At 40.1% G+C, this 24,268-nt stretch overlaps 1 protein-coding gene across 1 annotated transcript in view; it reads right to left on the bottom strand.

Annotated features, from left to right (window-relative positions):
• Positions 1–7,047: 7,047 nt before the first annotated feature.
• Positions 7,048–24,268, bottom strand: part of SYT3 (synaptotagmin 3) — a 108,133-nt gene continuing 90,912 nt past the window's right edge. The window contains exon 7 of the mRNA XM_075280311.1: positions 7,048–8,669. The gene's annotated coding sequence lies outside the window, so the exon portion shown is untranslated. The remainder of the gene's footprint in view (positions 8,670–24,268) is intronic.

Here is a 24,268-nt window from a genome sequence, read left to right as displayed (position 1 = left end):
ATGCCAGAATTGATTTTATTTTTTTAAATCCAGCAAAAACAGAGTTAATAAAATGTATTCAATAGATTGTAGGCACCCAAAAACGGTGTCATTACAAAATACATCGCATCCCGCAAACAGCAAGCCATTATATGGCCACGTCACCAGAAAAATAAAGAAAATATAGCATCTAGCAATGTGAAGACAAAAACCAGCAAAAATCGCCAAATCATTAGAATACAACTAGCTGCGGCAGATATGGAATATATAAGCGGTGCGAGTGGATATCAGGGGACACCCCAGATTTACAGCTTATGAGGGAACAGATACCAAAAATGACCCCCAAAGTGACCCCCAGAGTGACTCCCCCAATCATAGGAGCTACTGGGACATAGTAGGGAATTTGGTGTTTGCAATGTCCTCCATACCGCGTATATATTCCCTCTTCGCCATCCGCAATGCAGTCACGTCTGGGATACTAATACTCACTACACCCCCTGATAAATTCTTTGAGGGTTGCAGTTTTCAAAATGGGGTCACTCCTTTGGGGAATCCACTTTTCTGGTACCTTACAGGCTCTATAAACATGACATGGCGTCCAGATACCAAACATCTGAATCTGTGCTCCAAAAGCCGCATCGCGCTCCTTCCCTTCTGCGCCCTGCTGTGTGCCCAAACTGCAGTTTATGCCACATGTATGACACATATATGACACTGGTGTACCCAGGATAACAGACGTAATGTCATATATGATTATTAACTGATATTAGGGCACAGCCGCGCTCAGAAGGGAAGAAGGGTTATTGGGTTTTTGGAGCACAGACAGTTTGGTTTTTGGATGCCATGACACTTTTGTAGAGTTGAAACGCCAGTAAAGTGGAATCCCCTGATATGTGACCTTATTTTGGAAACTACACCCCTGAAGGATTTATCCAGGGGTACAAAGAGCATTTTTAACCCCCAAATGTTGCTATAACGTATTATCCATAAATGAATACGAAGTTGATTGTGAGAGGTAAAAATGACCATTTTTCCAGGAATACGTCATTTCAGTGCATAATATGTTGTGCCCGCCTTGTATCAGAGATGAACGCTCTGAAGGCTGTTGTGCCCGGGATACCCCCTTAGCAGTTTTTGGAGTGTGTATCTCTTCTGACATAAGTTGGGCACAACATATCGTACACTAAAATGGCGAATCTCTGTAAAAATTTAATTTTTAACTTCTCATTATCAGTTGCGATTTCATTTCTGGAAACTAAATAAATGCAACACTCAAGGGTTAAAAACGCTCGCTACACCACTTGATAAATCCCATCAGTGGGGTAGTGTCCAAAATGGGGTGACATGTCTGCAGATTCTACTTTATTGGCAATTCAGGGTCTCAGCAAAAGTGACGTCCAAAAACCAAACTGTGCGCCAAAAACCAAAATAGCGCTCCTTCCCTTCTGTGCCCGGCTGTCCCCAAACAGCCGATTCTACCCACATATGGCATTAAGTCTGTTATCCAGGGTACACCAGTGTCATACATGTTGGCATACACTGACATTTGGGTACACATAAGGGATGACCCCTTAATAGTTTTAGGAGTGCAGGTCTCTGACAACACAAAGTGGGTGCAACGTATTGGGCACCGAAATGGCATATTTCTTTCAAAATTTCAGTTTTCATTTTGTACATTAATTTTTGGGAAGCATTTTTAGGCTCAAAATGATAATACGCCTTGATACATTCTTTGATGGGTGTAGTTTTTAAAATGGGGTCATTTGAGGGGTTTCCATTGTATTGATACTTTAGGGGCTCAACAAATGCGACATGGAACCTCAAAACTATTCCAGCAAAATCTGCCCTCCAAAACCCAAATAGCGCTCTTTCCATTCTGAGCCCCACTGTGTACCCATACAGCAGATTATGACCACATATGGGGTATTGCCGTGTTCAGGAGAAATTGTGTAATAAACTGTTGGGGGCTTTGTCTTTTAACCCCTTGTGAAAATGAAAACTTTGGAGATAAAGGGACATTTTAGTAATTTTTAACCTACACATCCCAAGGTTAGTAAAATGTGTGAAACGGCTATAGGGTCAAAATACTCACTATACCCCTCAATGAATACCTTAAGGGGTCTAGTTTATAAAATGGGGTCATTTATGGGGGGTTTCAATTGTTTTGGTAACTCAAATCTTGTTTGAATGTGCGATGGTCCTAAGATATCTGCAAGCAAAATTTGTGTCTTGAAATCCAGTTGGTGCTCCCATCTTTTTGGGCCCTACCGTGCGTCCTTACATAGGATTAAGGCCACAAAGTGTACATTTTTGAATACGGGAGAAATGGGGTCATCTATTTTGGGGTGTTTTTCTTTATTTTCATGCCTTGTGTGCAAAAAAACTGCCTTTAAAATGACTCTTTTGTGTAAAAAATATGAGAATTTTTTTGTTTGACACAAATTCTTTTAAATCTTATGGGATCAAAAAACTCACTATACCCCTCAATGAATACCTCAAGGGGTCTAGTTTATAAAATGGGTCATTTATTGGGGTTTTAAATTGTTTTGGTAACTCAAATCTTGTTTGAATGCTCAATGGGCCTGAAACATTTAGAAGCAAAATTTGTGTCTTGAAATCCAGTTGGTGCTGCCTTCTTTTTGGGCCCTACCGGGCGTCCGTACATAGGATTAAGGCCACAAAGTATACATTTTTGAACACAGGAGAAATGGAGTCATCTATTTTGGGGTGTTTTTCTTCATTTTCATTTGTTAAGTGCAAAAAAACTGCCTATAAAATGACACTTTCGTGTAAAAAAAAAAAATGAAATTTTTTTTGTTTGACGCAAATTTTCTAAAAACTTATGGGGTCAAAGTACTCACTATACCCCTCAATGAATACCATAAGGGTTCTAGTTTATAAATTGGTGTCATTTATGGGGGGTTTCAATTGCTTTGGTAACTGAAATCTTGTTCAAATGTGCAATGGGCCTAAAATATCTGCAAGCAAAATTTGTGTTTTGAAATCCATTTGGCCCTCCCTATCTCTTAGGCCCTACCGTATGAGCGTACATAGGACTAAGGCCACAAAGTATACATTTTTTAATATGGGAGAAGTGGGGTGATATATTTTGGGGTGTGTTTCTTCTTTTTGATGTGTTGTGTGCAAAAAAAACAAGCTTTAAAATGACACATATTTGAAGAAAATGAGAATGTCATTTTTTTCATCATTTGTAATAATTCTTGCAAAACAATATTTGTTTCATCAAAATGCTCACTATACCCCTCAAAGAATACCTGAAGGGGTCTAGTTTTACAAATTGGGTCATTTAATGGGGGTTTCTGTCATTATGCCACCAATTCCTGTCTGCAAACATAGCTTGGTACAGGAAAAAAATCACATACTCCAAATTTCCAAAATTTGCTTATAAACTTGATAAACTTGTAAATTGTCTAAGTTACTCAAATATGCTAAAATTATTTCAAATATGCTTGAAACACAAAAGGAACATTTGGAAGTATATAACTACTAACTTTTTTGCCCTGTATTTTTGTGCATATGTGAGATATCACAACTGAAAATGGAAAACATTGAAAAAAATTTCAAAATTTTCAGCATTTGCGAGTTTTTCAATAAATTTACACAAGTTATATCAGTCTAATTGTACCTTCTCAGTAAAGTACAACAAGTCACGAAAAACAATATCAGAATCGCTTGGATGCCTAATACTGTTACAGAATTATTCATTGATAAAGTCACACTGGGCAAATTTCCAAAATTTGGCTTGGTCATTAAGGTCCAAAATAAGCTGGTCACTAAGGGGTTAAAAGATTAGTCATCACTGCAGTAGAGGAACATTGCACAGTAGACTATTCACCATGTATGTTGCAGGTTACCTCTTCTGTGTTGTTGTTATCTTCCACATCTTCTTACAACTTTTAAAGCATTTAGTTTAGTTATATATATATAAATAAAAGCAGTACAGTTTAAGATGGTGTTTGTGTTTGAACATTTACCCAAAGGCATCCTGTTGTGCTTACTGAAGGATTGTGCTTTAATGTATTTCAATGTGTAACATAAAGTTATAATTTTCTGCCTGAAGTCAATTGTCATCTCACCTGTCACAGTTGTCTTGTTACACCCATACTGTTACACTTCAGCTTGTGACAGTAAACCACATGGACCCTGCATGGGTCATCATTTCTTGAACATTCTCTTTGGTCTATTTTTGAACATATCCCAAAAGAAGCAAATGTATACGTCTATGACATATAGAGATGTAGCAGAACTTAGCTTATTTACCTTTCTGTGACTACTGTGTACATTGGATTAATGGGCCATAGGAGGATCTATGGAATATAAAAACTCAAGAGGTTTAAAACAGCATGTTAACCACTAATGTCATATAACCAAGGATGACAAGGATATTGAGAACTGCTAGTCAGGTAATGGAAGGAAACATTCAAGTTATTGGTTACCCCTTAAAGCTTAACTAAACTTTCAAACAACTTTTTTTTTTTTTAGAATGTGAGCCCCATATATTGATCACAATGTACTTTTTTTCATATCAGTATGTTTTTGTAGAATGGGAGGAAATCCATGCGAAAATGGGGAGAACATACAAACTCCTTGCAGATGTTGCTCCTGGCAGGATTCGAACCCAGGACTCCAGCGCTGCAAGGCTGCAATGCTAACCACTGAGCCAACATGTTGCCCCAAACTTTCAAAAAACTTTTGACGTGTCATTTATATATTTTGTAAGATACTTTATTAACTAATTTTGGCATCATTTTCATAAGGAAACTGAGATTTTAAAAAAAAAATCTTGTACAACCTATCTAATGTCTAAATGAATTAGCAAAGATATTTCTTTTTAGAAAGTTACATCACCACCAACTACACCCATTGTGATGCAATCGCAGTGGACATAGCAAGCATTACAGTGGGTTTAGTGGCTAGCATGTAATAGGTTTGGTTAGTACCTTAATTACCTTTCAATACTAGCTTGATCATGGATGTGGAATAACTCAATAAAATGTACTTGTAATTGAACATGCCATTGACCTATACTGCATGTTGTATACTAAAATACCATACACCTCTAGATGTCCTGGATTTACCAAGACTATCCCTGATTTACCAAGCCTAATTCTGTTGTCCCAAGAGGCTGCGGTCTCCCTTTTCTCTCTTTTTTCTGTCTGAAAGTTGGGATATACGCATCACTCCCAACTTTTAAATGATAGGTGACATTTTTGTATGTTAAACCAACCATCTAATCCTACTCAGCACCTGTCTCCTGTAGTAACAGGTGTCATGACATCACCTCTTTGCCGCTGCCTGCGTCCAATCCTGTAACAGTAAAGACGCAGGGTGAAAGGTAAAGCAGGGAGCTGATGGACACAGTTGTTCATAAACGGCGGAAACCATTTCCACCATGTGACTTTTCAGCGGGTCTAGCCAGTACATTGGCATCCCATTGCGGCATCCCGCTCCTGATTAGGTCCAAATAAATGGGCCTAATCGGGAGTGACGCTGCAACTTAGGGCTAGTTCACACGTGGGCAAAGGGGAGGTTTTTGACAGCGGAATTCGCTTCAAAAACCTCTCCTTTAACATGGTGGTCTATGTAGACCACTAGCTTTTTTTTTCCTCCTAGCGTTTTCCGCCTGAAGAAGCAACATGACCTTTCTTCAGGCGGAAAACGCCTGAAGAATTGGATAGAAGTGAATGGGAGGCGAAAACCGCGCGGTAAAAAACCGCGTGGTTTTTTGCAAAAAACCGCGCGGTTTTCGCCTGCAGTTTCTATAGCACATATAGGAAAAAAAAAACCCTAGCGAAAACCGCTAGCGAAAACCGCGTCAAAAACCTCGTCAAAAACCGCGTGGAATGCAAAAAACAGCGTCAAAAAAACTCCTCGAGGTTTTTTACCTCACACAAATAAGCTAGGCGGTTTTCACGTGTGAACTGACCCTTAGTCAGCCATGGAAAGATAGGGCAAGTCGCCTTTTTTTTCCCACTAGCTGAAAAAAATCACTAGCAGGAAAAAAAAATGAGCGGCTCCCATTGAAGTGAATGGGAGCCTTTTTTGCAGGCGGATTCCACATCAAAATCTGCCTGCAAAAAACTCAGGGTGAACAGATCCTTAAAGTTGAAGTCAAGACATGCAGCCCGTCATCTGGGACAGAGAAATATCATCTGAAATTCAGGACTGTCCCACTGATTCTGGGAGTGTAGGGAGATACGCATGTGTAATACATACAATGAAGACAATCAACTTTATTTCACATCTTCATTTTATTACTTTTTTTGTATTTTTATATTGTTTGGTATGGCTTTACAGTCAATGACTGCTCAGAAATGAACATTTTCTCACACACTATAAACAGACAAATGTTTTTTTTTTTTTTTTCCCAACAAAGTACACACGTGCATTTGGTTTAGATTTTTTTTCATGGTTCAATCTTGTATGAGTCAGCTTTATTTTCTTCTGTTTCATTATTTCCCCCCTGTTATTAACAAAAATAAGTTGGGTAGCCCCCAAGTAGCAGTTCTGTTCCTCTGATAATTTTTTAGAGCATGCTATGAAGTCCATGCAATCCTCAGTGAATCCAATTGATGTACAGAAATTTGGAGGAAAAGTGCTAGCACCCAAAGAAAGGCCACCCAAGAGGAACGCATCATATAGGTCAAGCTCTTTTATAACCCTTGCAAGTAGCCAAAACTTGAAGCACATTATTATGGACTATACCCCATACAAAGAGTATCTCATCATGAAATTCAAAATTTCACATTTTGTTTTTGTTCGCATCAAGATGACATGACATGTACACATGACCCTTTAAATTTCCCATTTTGGCATTAAGACTTAGCTTTCACATCTTCATCTTTTAAGTTGAATGCCCACCTTTCTAACGTCATGTTGTTTTCAGGTCTAAAATTCTGTGCTGATCAATTTCTTCATATCTTTATAGTATCCATTTTTCAGATACAAAGCTACGAATATTCAGCAAACACTGATCTCAAATATATTTAGGCTCCTTTTAGTGAAGACTGCAAGCAGGCAGAATTGTATCACTCATTTTAACTATATGACTATGCAGGGACAGAAACTCTAAACCCTATGAAGATATTTTAAGAAATAAATCAGCACATAATTTGTACCTATGTGTACCTCTTAAAATGATGTTAAAGACTGGATATTTACTTCAAATATCTGTCAAATATCCATATCAGTAGGGAAAGAAACCATTTTGTAGTGAAATAAGGTCACTCAAAATCCAAACACTGGTTAGTGGTCAACAAGTTAGAAATAATGAAGACACCAAGATGATTTTAATTGACAAGAGAATATTGCACACCCTCTGTTAAACAATGGCAACATTAAGACGTTTTCAAGAAATATATCTTGTAGGACTGAAGATGTATTGAAACAAGAACAGAGTCAGGTGCAGAATCACTATACATTGGTCACCATTGTACACATGGATGGATTTGCGGTATCCAGTTTTGTTTCTTGTGGTTCCTGAATGACCATGTGTTCTCTTCCATATTCTAGTATATATATAGATATAGCTCTGGGAATATATATCTCTTGTTATTGTAGTATTATTGTTAGTATAATATACGTTTCTCCCAATAGATCTCAATAATACATTTATCTTCAAAGCCAATAGGCACAATGTTGATTAGTAGGCGTTAGGAAAAGGCCTAGTGGCATTCAGCTGGCATTAGTTTTAGTATAAGAATAAGGATTTTTTATTTTTTTTTGATCAAATCTATAGGTCAGTATACCACATCTTCTATACAAACCATAATGGTGCACTGGAAAACAATCATCAGAACCATTGGATCCACATCAGGGCTGGAAGACAAACCCTTTGGACAGTTGTGATCATCAAACATAGGACAACTGACCATATTCTGAAGTCCAGATGAAAAAGCCATCAAATACCACTTAATTTGGCATTGTTATCAGCCTCACACACACGGAATTTACATTATTACATAAATCAATAGAAAGACAATCGACAGAAAAGTGCTTACATCTCATGGCAAGAGTCTAATAAGTTCTCTTCGTGGCCATAGTCCAACAACAGTTTACCAAAACAACCAGTCTTACAATGGTAAATTAAATGAGTATGGTACACAACGATCTTCATGAAGGTTTTTTTCAGTTTTCAACAGAGGTGGTGTTCTCTTAAGAGACACTCAAAGAATGAGGCAAGCGTTGTCACCAAGCCAATAACTGTAAAATGAGTTGAAAGACCATAGCGGCATTGCTTTGGCAGTCAAGCACTACAGTATGTCCTCCATCCAGGGAGCACAATGACGCCGAGAGGACAGGCTTTATCTTTACATGCAGATCACTCGGACTTAATGTTACATAATGGCTGCTTCATCTTAAAGATTTGGTGCTGTTTGTCTCTTCTGTATCACCCATGCTCTATTCAGTGCATTGCTGGAGTTTGAAATGAGGAGTGTCAAGTCAGGCAGCATCCATTATCCCTATCCATGGCAGCAAGGCCTGTATGAGTTGACCATGGCTCGGTGCGGTTTCATCTAAATTGTACATGATTACTCTATGGCTTTAAGTAAATCTACATTTGTTTACAGCCTTGACTTCCTTTGTCGTTCTTGGGAATCTGGTGCCCTTCTGATTAAAAAGTTGACTTGAAAAGGAAACAGACAGAGCAAGGCCTGCAGCTCAAATACCTGGAAAGAAAAATAAGATTGGTTATATTGAGGCAAAGTGGGTTTTGGAAAACAGAAAAAGAAGAGCATACAATATAATAGACCTACCAGGCTTACATTGCAACAAGCAAATCACAATAAAAGGGATATTACCGTATTTTTTGGACTATAAGACGCAAATTTCGGAGGAAAATGAGGGTGCGTCTTATAGTCTGAATGTGGGTTTGCAGCATGGCCGCGCTACTGCCACTGCTGGTTTTCTTCAGCGGCAGTAGCGCGGCAATCTGCAGGCCCCGGCAGCTAAGACAGTCCCCGGCATCTGCTGTAATAGACCGGCGGATGCCGGGGAGTGTCTTAGCTGCCGGGGCCTGCAGATTGCCGCGCTACTGCCACCGCTGGTTTTCTTCAGCGGCAGGAGTGTGACAATACTGCAGGCCCCGGCAGCTAAGACACTCCCCGGCATCCGCCGGTCTATTACAGCAGATGCCGGGGACTGTCTTAGCTGCCAGGGCCTGCAGATTGCTGCGCTACTGCCGCTGAAGAAAACCAGCGGTGGCAGTAGCGCGGCCATGCTGCAAACCCACTCCTCCTCCGAAGCTCCCGGCAGTCAGTTAGCCCCCCCCCCCCACCGGCCCCATACCTTTAGTGATGCAGGCCGGCTCCTGCACGGCGAGGCCGCAGGAGCCGACCTGTTCCGATGACAGCCGGGAGCCTAATGAAGGCTCCGAGGCCTGTCATAGATATATATTACTATCGCGGCTGGTCTATGACCCTCCGCGATAGTAATGTATAGAATCTCCCATAGACGGCAATACACTTGTATTGCCGTCTATGGGACTTGCAATCAAATGATTGCAGGTTCAAGCCCCCTAGGCGGGGGATATTAAAATAGTAAAAAAAAAAAAAAACACTTAAAAAAAAATATAATAAAAAATAAAATAAATAAAAGTTCACCTCCTTTCCCTAGAATACATATAAAAGTATAACATTACTGTGAAACATACACATTAGGTATCCCTGTGTCTGAAAATGCCCGGTCTACTAATATTTTTATGTACAGTGAACGTCAAAATCAAAAGTGCTAAACCGCCGGGTTTTTCTCTCTGTTTTGCCTCTGAATTAAATAAAAGGTGATCTAAGCAATAAACATTTCCCAAAATGGTATATCTAAAAAGTACACCTGGTCCCACAAAAAAAACGCCCTATACATCCCCGTACAGCTGCAGGGTCACCTGTCAATGTGGCCTTGCAGCTGTTCCAAAACTACAACTCCCATATATTAAATATTTTACCAGTTTTTGCCTGAAAAATTTTTTTCCCTATTTTTCTCCTCTAAAACCTGCGACCTGCGTCTTATAGTCCGAAAAATACGGTATATGTATAGAAAATAGCCTATTATCAAATCTCATACACAGAAGCAATAAAAACTGTAGTTATTCTATAAATTACCCACTAGATTAGAAATGTTTCTCCCATTCACTCAGGCCTCAGATACGACCTGTATCTGGCTGTAGGGCAATGGGCTGAAACTGGAGCTCTTCTCTATAATGGAGGAGGCAAACTAAGACCCTCCCTGTTAGCAAAACTCAACATCCTTCAGCTTTGTCAGCTCAGTGCAAGGAATAGAAAGGAATTTCTTCTGTGCTCTTTCCAAGGTTAGTATAAGACTGTTTCAGAAGCTATCAATGACTTTAGGTAATGGTAACACCACTGTCTACACACATAATAGACCAATAGCTGTATTGATACAAATCCCCAGCACACCTCTCTGTCAGCAGTAACTTTACTGGCCTGTATGCTTTAAACCACAGTTTTAGACACTTTCTTAGAATTTCTGTGGGGCTTAAAATGACACACTGATATGAAGAGAGCTGCAAATGTAGTGGTTATCGGAAACCAAGCCAACTGACAGGGGAGGTGAATCTAGATTAGACAGTCAAAAGTTGTACCAGATTTATCATTTGGCATTAGACATTAATTATGTGCACATTTTTGGGAAGGGGGCACAATAATCACTATTATTCCTCCCTATGATTTCTTCTTCAAAGACTGAGCATAATAGTCTATTTACATTGGGGTAAAAATTTATAAAGCGCTCATACCTTAGCATACACTGTAGGCATATAGTCTGTGCAATGCCATACTATGTCGCTGTAGGCATTTCATATGCTGCCTATAGTACTCTATGCAGAGCCATACTACTGGGGTAATGTCCCCTAAAAGCAATGATTTTAGGGGAGAATAGCTCCATAACATGGTGTATATGTCATGTTATACTTCTGTTAAATTTACATGGAATTCAACAGAAAAAAAAATGTCTTCAAGTGAAAGTAAAGGCATATGGTATACAACAGTGTTCTATGAAACCATAACATGGCAGTGTGCATAAGCCTATAATATTCCCATAACACAAATCTATCATTTTCTATACAGTAATTGTTTTCCTCTGTAATCCAGGTTTGTATCATATGTATTACATAATGTAATGTCATTCTTCGGTATGTAAGCTTTACAGGCATCCTGGGCTATGGCTACCATAGCAACTAGAGGGAGTTCATCATCAATGGGATAATGGTAAAGTATTTGTGACTCGTCTTGAACAGATAAATGTCTATTGTGATTTGCCTACATTTATCTCTCTACATTTCATTTGGAGACTAATGGATTATTCTATATCACTAGGTTAGTCTAATATAACATAATGCAGATTCAACATTAGAAAAAAATCTTGATGAATAACATTTGTATTAAAAATCCTGCAAGGAAGCTTTTGGTAAATGTTCAGTCTGGCTCAGTTAAAGTGATAATCTGGAAAAAAAAAAAAAGAAAATGTATGATAATCTTAAAATAATATCTCTGGATCAATAATAATTAAAGTTAAAACTTTAATTAAATTAAATTATAGTCCAACTCATGATCAATGGGCTGTTGATGTAATACATAGATGTGAGTTCTGCTCTTTGTAGCCACACTCATCCTGAATATGGACCCTCCTCTATTAACAGCTCCCTAATAGTGCATTTCCAAATACATCTTGAAAAATATGGAATCCCTTTAACGCATAACTGAACATTTGGACTTTTCATTTTTTTTGGCAGCAGTCATGTCATTAATACATTTTGTAATATACTTTATTAACATATTTAATACAAAGTACGGGGCTGTGGGAAATAAAGAGAAATTGGGGGTGAGGAGGGTCACTTCAAACGGCTATATCTCGGGAATTATAAACTAGAAATTTATAAAGTAGATGAAAGAAAAGAATCTCATTTTGCTTATCATACAAACATCTATGCAGAAAATTTCTAAAGATACCAGTAGTTGAAAACAGAGTTGGGAATGGGATATTTATTTGCAGCTGCACATAAATGTTTTCAACCACTGATATCTCTGGAAGAACAGCACCAATTACCCTTGGTTCACATCTGCATTTGGTAATCTGTTTGGGGAGTCTGCATGGGGACCCCTCGAACGGACTACCGAATGCATTTGCAAAGCGGTGTGCGGTGATTCCCCCGAACAGATTACTGACACAGATGTGAATGAGGCCTTAGTATCATATGAAAGATGAGATTCTCCTCTTTTATATGACAGCAAAAGCAAGTTTCTACTTAGTTTCTAGTTTATAATGCCTGAGATATAGCTGTTTGAAGTGACCCTCCCCACCCCCATTTTCTCTTCACTTCACACAGCCCCATACTCCATACACAAGGAAAAAAATGAGAAGCAGGGGAAAGCTTTCAATAGGGAAGCAAGGGAAAGGGAGAAAAATACAGGATTTCACACAAAGGAGATGCAAATGTTAATAAAGTAAAATACAAAATTTATTTATGACACAAATGCTGAGAGAAAAATGAAAAAGTTGTCTGAAAGTTTAGTTACACTTTAAAGCCTATGTCTTCCTATGTTTACGTTTGTAAGCACTTTGTATTTTTAATATTGATCATTATTATTCATCATATAGTGAGAGCGCACTGGCTCATTTTACAACCGTCCCCAAGATTGAGGAGTAACCCCTCCCCTCATTTGTTACAAGAGGGATAAGAACATTAGGAACACACTTGTAAGGGCTGCTATAGGCAATCTACACCACCCCTCCCTCCCGACAGACATTTCTAGCTACTCATATGAAGGACACATTGAATGCTCTAAAGTTATAAAATTAGATTATTCCCTACATCCATATACAGGACATCACTATCCCATTAAGGATTTCTCCTTTCTGATATACTTTATCAAGCCTCAGTGGTGTCTTATGTAGGGGAAATCTTTTGGATACAGACCCTGGCACTAGTGAACTAGCAGATCTACAGTAAACTGAGCCTATGACTGCATATACAATGCTGTGATCTCTTTACAGTGGTCATCCCTCTGGGGCTGCTACCTGCAATTTAATGACTTTACAAACAAGCTATATGAATTGACTTTATTCATCATGTTCACTTTACTGTAATACAATTCTCTATTTTCATTTAGGTTGACCGGTGTTCTCTTATGATATTCTATGTAATTGGTATACTGGTTTATTTTGGAGTGTATAAGTTATCTCTTTTTTCTTGTTCCAGACAAAATGATCTCTGCCCTCTTCCACTGTATATGGTACAGTATAGACTTTAGATATAAGCAATAAGTTTCATTTAGTTAGTAAGTTTCTTTTGTACTTCTGATCTTCTTGTATCGTGTATATGAAATCTTTTCCCCCACTACCTGACTTTGTTTTCTTGCTTTGGTTTTCTGTCTATTACTATTGCCCTCTTTTCATAGAGAATCTTTACATTTATAATACATTTATATTATAATGTGCTTTATTGAAGTTTATAGGTTTATAATCTCTTTTGATTGTAATGTTTCCGACTTTACAGGGCCCCTAGTGCTGTCCTTTTTTCACTTTCCTTATCCTCCTTCTATTTTGACACATTATCCTCTACCTAACATCTACTTTGCATTTGCCAAACAATATGGTGGTTTGTCAGAAGTGGGTGATGATGTGATCGCTTACTTTTCCCCTCCACTTTAGCTTCACGGTTTATTTTGTATTCGCTATGTAACCTTGATGTCAAAGAACATCCAGTGATGAGAATCATTTGATGGCTGCTATACCAGACACATCATCAGAGGCTGAAGGGACCAGCAGACCTCTTCATGGTAGGTTCCATCCAGCATTGTAATTTTTTTATTAACTCACCAGCCCAACCCTTCCCATTTCCATCAAAGCTGATGTTGCCACTATCCCCTAGTGCTCTCTCTCTCTAACCTAACAGGTATGTGATTGACCTCACTGTCTCTTTCCCTTTACTTGAATTACCATTGCTTAGGGTTCCTTGTTCCATCTGGCTTTCTCTCAAGCTCTGCTAAAGTTTCTCTGTGGGCTAGTTCACACGTGAACTGCCCACGCAGGTTTTGACACCGAGAGAGACCCGTTGAGCCGCGTCTATCTCTGGTCAAAACCCGCTTGCCGTGACCATCGCGGTCGCAGCTTTCCCCTCCACTGTCGGCTCAAATGAATGAGCCGACATAGGAGGGTGCTGCCGGGGGCGGAAGCCGCGCGGCTCAACCCGCGCGGCTTCCGCCTGAAGATAGGGCAGGTCGCTTCTTTTCTCCGCTAGCAGCAGCCCGCCGCTAGCGGAAAAAAGAAGCCTGGCGGTCTGCATAGACCACCATTGTAAGGGGAGGTTTTTGACGTGAAATCCGCTGTCAAAAACCTCCCCTGGGCTCACGTGTGAACGAGCCCTTACTTCTCTACCGCCCACCTGTCTTTCCCTACAGCACTATTCTCACTCCTTTTCCCTTTTTACATAGTATTATTGTAGGATTATTTATCCATAGTGATTTTACAATGCAAACTTTTAAGTGTTCAATATTGTTATTCTGGTAATATTCAGTTGGTTACATTGATCTGTTTTTCTAAACAGGTCTGGCAGGAAGAAAGTCTTGATTAAACTAAAACGTTGTTAATTATTTATCTGCAACTTGTTTATCCAGAATAATCTTTTTGCTACTATGTTACATACAGTATGTCAATATGATATAAATAGTGTTGTGATAAAATCAACTTCTATATGTCTATGGTTCAATAAAAGAATTCTGTGATTCTACAAAACCCTATCGCAAGCACTATCGCTACAAGAAGCGTGCGGTGCCATTGATATTTATCAATTAGAATTTCTACACAGACATTAAAAAATCTAGAAAGAAAGGGGAGGAGCATAACTATGAGAAAACAAGAAACTCTTCGCTGTGAAGGATCAAAGCAGTACGTATCTTTGATAACTTAGGTAATTGTTGTCAAGCAAATATTTCACTTTGTTCTCAATATACCCAAAAATAAACGCTACTGCAAAAAAAAAAAAATCCAAGACAAAACATTAATCTTGACAGTTAGATCAAAACAGCCCAATCCTGCAGAGCAATACATGCAATAGTGAAACTGTCATTAAAGGGATTCTACCATTAAAAAATTTTTGTGTGTGGATAGGATGTCGGAATAGCCTTTAGAAAGGCTATTCGTCTCTTACCTTTAAAAGTGGTCTCCACTGCACTGCGTTCCTTAGAAATACCATTTTTACCAGTATGCAAATGAGTTCTCTCACAGCGATGGGGGTGGTCCCCAATGCTCAAAAAGCGATGGGGGCATTCCCACCGCTGCCAGAGAAGTGTCTCCAAGTGCCGCTTCCTTCTTCGTTTGCTGCGTCATCTTCAATATCTTCTTCTTCTGTGCGCAGGCGCACAGGCCACAGGAAAATGGATGCTAACAATACTGTGCAAGTGGCCATTTTCCCATGACCTGTGCGCCTGCGCAGTCGGCTCTGTCCAAGGCCCAAGGCCTAGAAGTTGTGAGCCTGCACTGGAAGAAGACATTGAAGATGACGCTGTGGACAACCGGTAAAAACCAGTGTAAAAAACGGTATTTCTAAGGAATGGTGCAGCAGAGACCATGTCTAAAGGTAAGAGATGAATAGCCTTTCTAAAGGCTATTCCGATGTCTTATCCACAAAAAAAAGGGTTTTAATGGTAGAATCCCTTTAAAGTCTGCACCCATCATTTTAGAAAGGGGTTAAAACTCAAAAGTGCTAAAAATGTCATATAATGGCCATATATAGTTTTCTACTTCATGTACACATACGTACACACGTACACAGCTTATTCTAAAAAGTCAAATGAAACAACAGGCAAGGATACAACAGCTAGAACTTTTTTCATCATAACATTCCAAAAGCTGTAACTTTTTTTTAATGTTTTTTACATTAGCATAGGAATTGTATTAGGGGCTATCTGCAACTTTAAGGTCATGAGAATCACAGCAAAATCTGTTTATACTGTATAGGGAGCCATGATAATATAAAAATAACTCACTAATAAAAAAAAGAAATGTGACTTTAGTTAGTGTATCTATAGGAACACATGGATAGACAAAAAATATTCAGACTAATTTCTTCCCCCTTATAATGTACTCAATTAAGACTCCAAACACTACAGGCAGGTGACAAGCCAAAAGTAAATAGTGTATGAGGCTGGAGATTTACAAGTGTCACAATATCAGGCCAGGCAGTGAACGTAGTCATGTTTATTCATACATGAGGACTAATCAAGGCAGATTTTTTAAATTAGTAGTGCTCATTACAGTCCATAGACAGCGCCATTAATAAAGCATTGAGCAGATTCCTGAAAGCATCATTATGTTAGAGGACAAAGAACAAAACAGAATGGGCAGCGACACACATTGTAGAGGTATCACTGAGCACTAGATACATATCACCAGCCTGATTATAACACTGGGTGTAGTAGGACCGGTAGCAGGGAAATTTCATAGCCGTACTGGACATGCAAAATACAGTAGGTTTATTTATAAACCTGTAGAAAAAGACAGATGGTCTGCAAAAAAATTCACTTTCCATAAGAGCAGTTTGTACTCCAGAGCTGCTATCTTAACTGAGAACAGAACAATCTGACCACAGATAGCCATTATAGACTGTTATAGCCATATGGTAACTCAGACTATTCCCAGTTTTCTCCTCAAAATGTTCTCCAGTATGGCCAGTTTAGGACCAAAAATGGACACAAACAAATGGCTTAGAGATCAGTGTAAAGAACTAGATCAGATTCTACCTGCTTTTCCTGACGGACACAAAAGTATGGTATACTATATTTTTGTGTCCTTCTAAAATATGGATAGAAATGGATTTTACATCCATTTTTTGCATCCGTTAAACAGCTCTGCTAAATAGATGTAAAACGTGTGACGTGACTGAAGTCTAAAATTGCTTTTTTGGCTTTTATATCCTTTTCTAGCAGGGCCACCTATTTTTCTCAGCATTTTGCTGGGCATCTTCATGTAATGAATATTGGTGGGGGAGGACCTGAGGCTTGTTTCTTTATCTGAATCCAATAGCCTCGCGCTGTAAAAGAAATCAATTTTTCCAATTCAATTCATTAAATTAGACCTTTAGCAATTTATTTCGATCTATTGAACTGTAAAGGTTAAATTAAGTCCTGTAGTGTAAAGTACAATGGCTGCATCAAGATACATTATATGGTGTAGCTCATGGTCTTACATAATAGAATGCAGAGCCTAAACTTTTTGCTGGGGGCATTTAATGTTGAGCTGTTCTAAAGAAACACAACATTTCTCAAATGAATCAATGAAAACCAGAGAAGTCATTTATTATTCCCAAGCGAAATGCAAAGAAATTTATTTTCTTTTTAATGAGCATTTCCATCAAACTACCCCAAACTTCACCACTAAATCTAAATCCTTGAGTTGTTCTCTTCTGTCATACAGGCTCCTTAAATGACCTATGATCTCTAAATAAAAACACCATTAATCACTAATTTTACTGCTCACACATATTGTTTAGCTAGTGCAGCAGGTTCTCAACTATTACTACAGCAATGCTTGTACTGTCCCATCTGTTGAACAGGTGAATCACCCACTGGACACCGTACCTTTAGGAGGCCCAGCTGACTCCATGCATTGCATATCATTTGACAATGCTGAGAACAATGGTAGGCATGGGAATGGGATGTACAGTGCACAGGTTCCCCTGGAGGCTGAAGGCTAAAGAGGAAGCAAAGAAGACTGTAGGCAGCAGTGGGTATAGTGTGCATTACCTGTTGGAGTAATACACCAGGTAGTGGTCTAAAGTCATTATATGAGGGGACACTTACTGTATGGGGGGGCTGTAAAGAGGGAAGTTACTGTATGTTGGCCAATAAAAGGAACAATTACTGCATGAGGCCAATAAAGAGTTGAGATAAGGTGAGTATAAGTGTTTGTTACTTTTAATCACTTCCCCTGGGCTTCTAATTATTATACTCTGGGGTATAACAATAGCTCAGCTCCAACCAGGGGTGCTAGAGAACAGTGTCAGCTGTTACATACGGCTGACACCCTCAATACAGGGTGCGCACACAGTTTCTGTGTGCGCAGCATGCTTCTGCATGGTATATGGGAAGTCCTTCCCGGCAGAACCGTACTATTAGGATGAATATCGGGAAGGGATTAAAGCAATTTGCCAAAACTAATTTGTATCGAATCGTTACGTGAAATTCAGCGAATCGACAATCAAGTCAAATTTTTAAAATATTCGGTCATCTCTAATCAGTATTTCAGCATGGCTTGCACACCAGTAGCAGTAGGTTGGGCCCTAAGCATCAATTGCACTGGGGAGCCTTAGACATCTCAGTCTGACACTGACTACAACCATCTCTATGGTAAAAAATTAGGATGGTAGAGAGAGAAACATAAATTATTCATGTATTCATGAGAAAAACAAAGTAGACACTCCTTGAATTCTATCTTTGCTCTATCTTTGCTCTATCTTTAGGTGGTCTTACAATTAGGTAAATACAATCTCACATTAACAACACACAAATTATACTGTGTTATTTTTCAAAGACAAGTATGGGTTTAGTAGAAAAAACGGAAGTACAAGTGCATCTTTTATATTTCCCATTCCTTCTCATATCTACAAGCTATAGACCCCAGGAACCCCTATTTTCCACTTTTACCCCTTCCTCAATCTGTCAATAAAAACATATTATGAAATTCACTTATAACCACAGAGAACCTTTGTGAGGTCCTTTCCCTCTGCTGCTCACTAACCCTGACTGCAGCCAGGCTGGATGTAAGTGTGACTGGCGGTGGACGGATGGTGATGCAGTATTGAAGTGAATGGGAGCGCCATCCACCAGCAGTCATGCTCATATTCAGCCTGGATGTGGACAGGTTCAATGTGTAGCGTGGGGACGGATCTCACTTCTTTGCCTCGTGGCATAACCCCATTAACCCTTATTCTGTCCAAGAGCTTTACGTACTATAAATATCTCTTGAGTCACTACAATTCTGCCATGTAAGAAGACTAGTACTACATAATGAATAATATTGAGGTAATCTTAAGTTAGATATTTCAGCTAGCTTTGCTATTGCTTATAAGATTTCAAGCTCTTACCTGTAGATAGTATACAGTAATCTTTGCTGCTGGTAATATGGCTTCCCAAGGCACCTCAGACTTTAATGAATTGACTCTAACTGTACAATGCCAGACAATTTCCACAGCTTGAAACTCATTTACAAAACACTCAATCACAATAATAGATCAAGGACTGTATAAGCAAGGTGTGGAAAGACATACATATGTTTCTGCTCTCTGACATGGGTAACCACTGCCCAGACAGACATATGTGCATATTAATAAACTAAGATTATTTGGGATCTGGTAATAAAAAAAAAATATCCTCAAAATTACTAAATCAATCCTTTTAGAACTAGTAAATAGCTGATTGGTATTATATCTGAGCACATTTGGACTACCTGCAAATATATTTGCTGACAAAAAATGGCAGCCAGCTCTGTATAATGATTACAGGAAAGGTCTAATGAGACACTTGGTCTTCCCTAAAGATGGTATTAAATTATTTTCCCCGCTGCCCCATAAAAAGGCTATCAGAGTCTACTTTTGGGTAGTGTACCTCTTGGTCAGAGAATGCTAACTGTTGAAAGACATTTTGCCCAGTTGACAGACTTTGAGATGGAGCACATCATGGAACTAAGAGTAACAGGATGATCATGTTGACAAAATGTCCACCGCCTAGGCCTTGTTCTTAGGAGGTATTGGGAGCAGTGGATAAATGACAGCAACACATACAGCAAACAGGCTTTGGACAAACACAAGCAGCTCCCAGAGTTTCCTTAACTACAACCCAGACACAAGTAACACCTTCATTATGCATCCCTGTCTCTGCCTGGACCATTTCCAGGCACTTAGCAGAAGGATATATGGTGTCACAGTGCTCACTGTATGTCCTGCCATTGCCAATCACAGTTGCCTTCATTGCAGCGGTGTTCCAAATGAAAATCGTGGACTGCTATGGACTAGAACCTTATTGTCTTTAGTGACAAATCTGGGTTCTGTTTGGGATTTAACAACTGGTTCAAGTATGTTTATTAGCAATCTGCTGCTCTGTGATTCCTACCTGTACACTGCTGAGAAAGGACTCTGCATCTTCTCACAGCTCACAGTCTGTAAACTTCTGATTAGCTGCTTGTGTTATTGCTGATGGGATGTTAGTCATAGACAGCAAATATCAATGATTGAGCTCTGATTTCTCTGTTTCCATGTCAGGAATCTTTTTACCTGCATCATAACATGGATTTGCAGCCCAGTTTCTCAGGTATCTGTTTGCTATTTTACAGTTACTTTTGGCAGAATTATAAATAAAGAAACAATAGTAGTAATAATGGATGGAGGGCACGCTGCTCTGTAATGTACATGACCCCTGCCTCAGACATATAATACAAAATATGCTGCAACTATAATGGGGATGTTAGCAGCAGAAAACCTCATAGGTAACCACATATGATGGTTTATACAGTCAGACAGCAGAATGCCCAGCAAGACTCTGCAGAAATATCAACTTAGGTACCCTTTAAAGAATATGGATATCTGTGGCCTGATAAATATTTCACATGTTATTGGTAGAGATGGGCAAACCTCTAAAATTAGTTTCAGGTTTGGATGATTTGGTGATTTTGTGTTGAATTTATTCATTACAAATCAAAGTTTCCATTAGTTTAGTAGTTTGGGTCCTACAAGCTCTGATACACTGTACACTATGTAGCCAAATGCTAGCTCTCTAAGGTAAACGTATCCAAAGTAATGTTAGATTGACAGTACCATGTATACCTATGGCAAAATGAATGGTAGGCAGTAGCTACGAATAGAGATGAGCGAACAGTGTTCTATCGAACACATGTTCGATCGGATATCAGGGTGTTCGCCATGTTCGAATCGAATCGAACACCGCGTGGTAAAGTGCGCCAAAATTCGATTCCCCTCCCACCTTCCCTGGCGCCTTTTTTGCACCAATAACAGCGCAGGGGAGGTGGGACAGGAACTACGACACTGGGGGCATTGAAAAAAATTGGAAAAAGTCATTGGCTGCCGAAATCAGGTGACCTCCATTTTAGACGAATAGTGGATTTCAAATCCGGGTCATATGAGAATGTGAACTTTGTGACTATGAGACAGGGATAGCTGTACAGGCAGGGATAGCTAGGGATAACCTTTATTTAGGGGGGAATGTTATTAAAAATAACTTTTTGGGGCTCTATCGGGTGTGTAATTGTGATTTTTGTGAGATAAACTTTTTCCCATAGGGATGCATTGGCCAGCGCTGATTGGCCGAATTCCGTACTCTGGCCAATCAGTGCTGGCCAATGCATTCTATTAGCTTGATGAAGCAGAGTGTGCACAAGGGTTCAAGCGCACCCTCGGCTCTGATGTAGCAGAGCTGAGGCTGCACAAGGGTTCAAGCGCACCCTCGGCTCTGATGTAGGAGAGCCGAGGGTGCACTTGAACCCTTGTGCACCCTCGGCTCTGCTACATCAGAGCCGAGGGTGCGCTTGAACCCTTGTGCACACTCTGCTTCATCAAGCTAATAGAATGCATTGGCCAATCAGCGCTGGCCAATGCATTCTATTAGCTTGATGAAGCAGAGTGTGCACAAGGGTTCAAGCGCACCCTCGGCTCTGATGTAGCAGAGCTGAGGCTGCACAAGGGTTCAAGCGCACCCTCGGCTCTGATGTAGGAGAGCCGAGGGTGCACTTGAACCCTTGTGCACCCTCGGCTCTGCTACATCAGAGCCGAGGGTGCGCTTGAACCCTTGTGCACACTCTGCTTCATCAAGCTAATAGAATGCATTGGCCAGCGCTGATTGGCCAATGCATTCTATTAGCCCGATGAAGTAGAGCTGAATGTGTGTGCTAAGCACACACATTCAGCTCTACTTCATCGGGCTAATAGAATGCATTGGCCAGCGCTGATTGGCCAGAGTATGGAATTCGGCCAATCAGCGCTGGCTCTGCTGGAGGAGGCGGAGTCTAAGATCGCTCCACACCAGTCTCCATTCAGGTCCGACCTTAGACTCCGCCTCCTCCAGCAGAGCCAGCGCTGATTGGCCGAATTCCGTACTCTGGCCAATCAGCACTGGCTAATGCATTGTATTGGCGTGATGAAGCAGTGCTGAATGTGTGTGCTTAGCACACACATTCAGCTCTACTTCATCGGGCTAATAGAATGCATTGGCCAGAGTACGGAATTCGGCCAATCAGCGCTGGCTCTGCTGGAGGAGGCGGAGTCTAAGATCGCTCCACACCAGTCTCCATTCAGGTCCGACCTTAGACTCCGCCTCCTCCAGCAGAGCCAGCGCTGATTGGCCGAATTCCGTACTCTGGCCAATCAGCACTGGCTAATGCATTGTATTGGCGTGATGAAGCAGTGCTGAATGTGTGTGCTTAGCACACACATTCAGCTCTACTTCATCGGGCTAATAGAATGCATTGGCCAGCGCTGATTGGCCAGAGTACGGAATTCGGCCAATCAGCGCTGGCTCTGCTGGAGGAGGCGGAGTCTAAGATCGCTCCACACCAGTCTCCATTCAGGTCCGACCTTAGACTCCGCCTCCTCCAGCAGAGCCAGCGCTGATTGGCCGAATTCCGTACTCTGGCCAATCAGCACTGGCTAATGCATTGTATTGGCGTGATGAAGCAGTGCTGAATGTGTGTGCTTAGCACACACATTCAGCTCTACTTCATCGGGCTAATAGAATCCATTGGCCAGCGCTGATTGGCCAGAGTACGGAATTCGGCCAATCAGCGCTGGCTCTGCTGGAGGAGGCGGAGTCTAAGGTCGGACCTGAATGGAGACTGGTGTGGAGCGATCTTAGACTCCGCCTCCTCCAGCAGAGCCAGCGCTGATTGGTCGAGTTCCGTACTCTGGCCAATCAGCACTGGCCAATGCATTTCTATGGGGAAAAGTTAGCTTGCGAAAATCGCAAACTGACAGGGATTTCCATGAAATAAAGTGACTTTTATGCCCCCAGACATGCTTCCGCTGCTGTCCCAGTGTCATTCCAGGGTGTTGGTATCATTTCCTGGGGTGTCATAGTGGACTTGGTGACCCTCCAGACACGAATTTGGGTTTCCCCCTTAACGAGTTTATGTTCCCCATAGACTATAATGGGGTTCGAAACCCATTCGAACACTCGAACAGTGAGCGGCTGTTCGAATCGAATTTCGAACCTCGAACATTTTAGTGTTCGCTCATCTCTAGCTACGAACTGTTTGTTTATCCATGCACTGTGCTGTCACTTTTATACATAATTTAACAGTTAAAACGTTCCAAAAAGTAGCCTGTTTTGGGGGAAACTGACTGTCCATGTTGCATACCAATATGGCAAACTATAGTTGAAGAATACTGACACTATTTTGGGAACTTTTAACAGGTTTGTTTTTTGAAGAAAAAAATGTGACAGGGTTCCTGGTTGAAAAGTGAAGAAATACAGGAGCAGACTGGCGTTGGTATGGATAGACGGAATTGAATTCTTGTTATGCCAACATTGTGTTAGTGACAAATGGCAACTACAGAAACATTTGTGGAACACTGTATTGGAAGAAGCAATGGATTTACATTATTTTTATAACACAAGCAGTGTGGCTGTGGGGGTGAGTACAACATTTGGAGAAAAGTTTAAAGAGGGGTCCAATTCTTCTTGGACTCTTTGGCTCAGCATACAAACACAGCAGCAACAGCAAAAAAAAAAAAAAAAAAAAAAACAACCTTAAAAAGAAGCAAACTAATTGATAATTTACCTACATTCTATTAAAATGTGCAAAGTCACCATTTTTTTTTTTTAACTTACTGCTACTTGTCCATGGGAATAAGGTTATCTGCAGGCCAGCCGTATCCAAATCAGATTTAAGTGTCATAAAGACGTAATTTTTTTGTTTTTCAATTAAACCCATGGCTGGTATTGTTTCTTAGGGCTCTTTGGATCACTGAAATCAATCTCATACACCTATGATAATTAGGTTTGCCAAGTGAACCCAATAAAAGGAAAACTGGGGTCATTGCATTTTATACTACCTGCACAGTAGATGGGATTCTGACTAATCCCATCCACAAATTGCAGATAAACATCTGCAACAGAAATTCTGTGATTTCAAAAACACTTGCGTTTTTGTAAATCACAGCATGTCAATTATACATACAGAAATGCTGGCCTTGCCTAATTATGTACTGTATAACAGAGGCTGAGAGTCCACAGAGGAAAACTCAGTGGAA

The sequence above is a fragment of the Leptodactylus fuscus genome, chromosome 6 (genome assembly GCF_031893055.1).
Source record: "Leptodactylus fuscus isolate aLepFus1 chromosome 6, aLepFus1.hap2, whole genome shotgun sequence".
Taxonomy (NCBI): Eukaryota; Metazoa; Chordata; class Amphibia; order Anura; family Leptodactylidae; genus Leptodactylus; species Leptodactylus fuscus.
The sequence above is the reverse complement of the archived record's forward strand: the minus strand, read 5'-3'. Positions and strand labels throughout refer to the sequence as shown.